The sequence below is a fragment of the Psammomys obesus genome, unplaced genomic scaffold, assembly GCF_907164565.1.
Source record: "Psammomys obesus unplaced genomic scaffold, mPsaObe1.curated_primary_1811, whole genome shotgun sequence".
Lineage (NCBI taxonomy): Eukaryota > Metazoa > Chordata > Mammalia > Rodentia > Muridae > Psammomys > Psammomys obesus.
Window position 1 is genome coordinate 1,518,960 of NW_026592548.1, and position 4,729 is coordinate 1,523,688.

General features: G+C 34.0%; 1 pseudogene; it reads right to left on the minus strand.

Annotated features, from left to right (window-relative positions):
* Positions 1-1,644: 1,644 nt before the first annotated feature.
* Positions 1,645-3,373, minus strand: LOC129682099 (10 kDa heat shock protein, mitochondrial-like; annotated as a pseudogene).
* Positions 3,374-4,729: the final 1,356 nt, after the last annotated feature.

Below are 4,729 nucleotides of genomic sequence, written 5' to 3' on the forward strand. Positions count from 1 at the left end.
AAATGTTTAATTATAGAATCAGCCTTTTCAGAACTTAAAGCAGTTGTACATTGAAATCCTGAATATGTATCTATGGTATGGTTCACATATGATAATTTTTCAAACTCTGCAAAATGAAACACATCCATTTTTCAAATTTCATTTCTCTTGGTACTTTTTGGGTTAGTTCCTACAGGTAATGGAGTGTGGTTATACAAAGAACAAGTAGGGCATTACCTTATAATTTCCTTAGCTTGTTGCCAAGTGATAGAAAAATCTTTCTTCAAACTTTTACTGTTAACGTTATGTTTCTTATGAAATTCTGATGTTTCCAGCACATTTCCTATTAACAGCTGATCAATATCACCATTACCTTTTGCTAGGAGGTCTGACAGACTCGTATGAGATCTGATAATGTGTTATATACTATGGATGATTTCTATTTCTAATTACTTGTTGTAATTAAATAAATAGTGAAGTTAATTCTGAATTATCCAGCATAAGATCAACAGCTTCAATATGTAAAACAACTCTTTCTGCATATGGTGAGTCAATAACTATATTAAGAAATTCAGGAAAATCACATAATACCATAAGAATGGCATACAACTCTGAGTTTGAACTGAATCATAAGGACTCTGAGCCACTTTATACTTTTCCTGACTTATACCTTGCCTTTCATGATTTATTTGCATCAGTTAAAAATGTAGGTGCTCTAGAAACTGGTATCCCTTTTATTATAAGAGGGAGAATCCAATTAGTTCTTTTTATAATTAAAGTCTCTTACTTTTGGAATATTTGTTGTTAATCTTTCCCCCAAAATTAATGCATTCTCTTTGTCAATGTTCATTTTCTGCCCATAAGGAGGCAATTTCAGCATTAGTAAAAGGCATCACAATTTCTGCTTGGTTTATTTCTGCTAATTGGCAGTCTCATTTTTCCTTTCAGAATCAATTCAGAAATCTTTTCCATATAGTTCTTTAAAGTTTTTACTCTGTTTGTGTGCTAAAAATATCCATTCTGAGATACTATCCTCTCTCTGCAAAATAATTCCCATGGGAGAATAAGTAGAAGGCAAAATAACCAAAATACAAACTAGCTTTGGATCTAAAAGAGCTACATCTGCATCCTGTATTCTTTTTTTCTACCAAAGCCAATTCTTTCTCATCCTCAGCTGATAATTATATTGGACTATTTAAGTTCTTATCACCTTGTAAGGTTTGAAACAAATTAATCAACTCTTGAGCAATTAATTCAATTGTGGGCCATAGCCAGTTAATATCTCCCAGCAATTGAAAATCATTGAGTTTGTAGTTGATCTTTTCTGATTTGTACTTTCTGTGGTATGATTTTCTGTAAGTCTATCTTATATCCTAGATAATTGGTAAATCTCCTCTTTGTAGCTTTTTCAGGAGCAATTTGTTATCCCCAGCAAGGTAAAATTCTGTACTTCATCAAACATTTTTTTTCTTTTTTATTTACATTATTTTATTCGGAAATCTTTATGACAGTACTACAAAACTACTTTCCAGAGACAATGAAATTCATTAGTTTAGGCATCATCAGTTTATTATAAAAAGGGTCAATGAAATTATTTACATGATGAAATAGTTCAGAACATCAGTGGAATGGGCAGTTTCAAGTGACATCATTTCAACAGTGATTTCAGTCCACATACTTTTCAAGAATGTCATCATCTCTAAATAAAAAATAACCCTTGTCATTTAGAACTACTTTGGTGCCTCCGTACTCTGGGAGGACTTTATCTCCAACCTTCACACTGACCAGTTGAATCTCTTGATTCTTTCCTTTCCAACCTGATCCCATGGCCACGACTGTTGCTTGTAATACTTTTCCTCATGATTTTTCTGGAAGCATAATGCCACCTTTAGTTACAATTTCAGCTGCACTCCTTTCGACCAATACTCAGTCAAAGAGCAGAAGAAGCTTTCTAAAAGCTTGTCCAGCCGTGATTTGCTGCAGCAGCTCAAGACTCTGCACTCAGGCCACTACTGTAAGGAAAGTCCTGTGGGCTGACTTGGGACACATGAAAAAGCCACTCAGCATGCAGGTGTACATAAAACATTTTTTCTAACATATCTGCATCTCAATCAGACAGTAAGATATCCATATATGGGTAAATTGAGGAAACTGTTTACAAATTATTTTTAATAGCTGTTGTACAAAAAAAAAAATTGGCACAAGGGAGGACTATTCATCAGTTCTTGTGGTAGGACCTTCCCGGGATATCTCTTTATAGGACCACTATTATTACAAGTTGGCACTGAGAAAGCAAACCTTTCCGAATCATGATCATGCAAAGGGATTGTGGAAAATCGTCTTTTAACTCAATTACTATCAAAGCCATGACTTAGGTAATAAAGAAGGCAATCAGATTCCAGGCTGTAAAGAGCCCATTGGCTGAATCATCTTATTTATGACTCTTAAATCTGTTAACATCCTCCATTATCCTGATTTTTTTTTTTTTTTTGTAGCAAACACAGGGGAATTTCATGGACTGGTAGATTCTTCATTGTTTTGAGCATTTAGCTGCTCCTATACCAGCTATTCTAGTACCTGTAATATTTCTTTTTCCATAAGCCATTGACCCACCTATACAGGCTTTCAGTTAGCCATTTTAAAGATGGGTACCTTTGGAAGACCAACACTGGTTGTATCCTGCTTATGGACAACCTGGGCAATCTGTTACTGTTCTTGATAATACTTTTTAGTTTTCTCAGAAGCATTCTTTATTGTATAGTTTGTTTCTGAGATTTGGAGGAATATTAATCTGTGTTTTCCATTGCTGTAACAAATTGTGTTCCCATAAATTTATGGCGATATTAGCCACATATGGCTTTAATTTTCTTCTTTGTCCTTATAGCCCTATACATTTGACCTATCTTGCACTTTGTTTAAGCTGATATTAATTTCCAATCCCTAAAAGCTGAAATTTACTTCCTGAAGAGGCCAATCTGGATACCAAGACTGGTGAAATTATTGGTACATCTATTCCTGTGTCTACTAAACCTTCAATTCCAATGCCATTTATTTTTATTTTAGGCTTAGGTCTCTGATTATTTATAGCAGTTTGCCAGTATATTTGTTTTGTGGTCTTTCATGAATTTCATGTTTTAACTGTTGAAGCTGTTCTATCCTTGATTATCTCCAGAGCAGTGTTGTTTATAACAACAGGCCTTAAATCTTTTAATTGCTCTATGGCTGAGTTTCTCCTACTCTGACAGGAAATGATTGAATTGAATTTGATGTTGGGGATTGCAGGAGGTCCCGTCAAGAATTTCCCAAAAGCAAATTGTTGATATGTACTCCTTAGTCCAATATCTACCTTTGCCACATCTTCTGCATAGTCCAGAAGACTGGGATCTTTATGCATTATCACTTTTAAAAAAAACATTGTTTCTAGAAAAGCGTTGCCTACAATCCTTTTTCAAATGGCTATGTTTACCACAATTAAAACATCTGCCATTTTGGTTTCTAGGTTTTAAAGAAATTATTTCTCCTATCATATTAGCATCAATACCATAAGGTCCAATATCAGCCATAACTCTAATTCATTCCTCTACTGATCTTACCCTTAAAGGTCTTATCACTCTTTTGCATTCTGAATTAGCATTTTAAAAAGCCAAAGTTTCAGTTAGTACTTTTCTGTTTAGTGAATATCATACAATTCTATTTATAGCTGAAGTCAATCTTTGCAAAAAATCAAAAAAAGTTTTTTTTTTTGAAGTCCTTGTATAAGTTTAGTAAATGGCTTAGACTTTTTTCATGATTATTCAACCTTATCCCAAGCATTTAAAACAGCTAGAAAACATATTGCCAAGATGTGGTCATCAAATCATACTGCCTTTGAAAATCAGCATATTGACCTTCCCCTAGCAATTGATCCTGGGAATTATCAATACTTCTGTCCTGATTTCATTATTCTATGACCTTAGTGAAGGTCCTCTTTCCACCATGATTGCCATTGTAAATGAGGACCAGGTTCCAATATTGTTGTTGACCTAGCTTTTCAGTCTTGGGGGATAATCCTGTTCTGAGTTGAACAAGAATTTAACATCTGTTTAACATAGGTTGAATACATATCATAGGAGATAATTGCTTTCTTAAATCTCCTCAAATCTAATATATCTATAGGATTCCATTTAAATTCTGTATAACCTTTGGGGTGCTTATTGTCTCCTGGGTGGTCTTGTATAGTAACTGCATATACTAAGGCTGGTTTTCTAACAAACTTAGACTGCCCCCATTCAGTTTCAGTATGCTAAGGTTGGTAGACTCTTGTCTAAATTCCTCTTTCTGTGTCTGAGAATTTTCTTTATTCTCATTTCTAGGTCTTTCTAAGGCTTATCTAAATCCCTATGTGTCTGAGTATTTTTATTCTCATTTATTAGTCTCTGGAACTTTTCTACTTTTCTTCTAAGGCTTGTATCAATACACTTCTCATATTTTTCTTTTTGCTGCTTTTCTAAAGGTTTTTCCTTCAGAATAAGTAGAGACTGCCATATTTGGCTACTAAGAATAAATTAAAAAAAATAAAAAAATGATATTAATCTTAATTGCTTTTGAGCTAATTTCAGTTATGCTATTTACCTTCTATTTAATGCTTCTATTTTTTAGGCTATCTGGAGTAGTACTGAATAGGGTTTTAAAGTCTTCTACTATGGTAGCTCCTATCCTTACCTGTCTCCTAGAGGACTTCCCAGATGACTTATCCAATCTGATGGCTTCT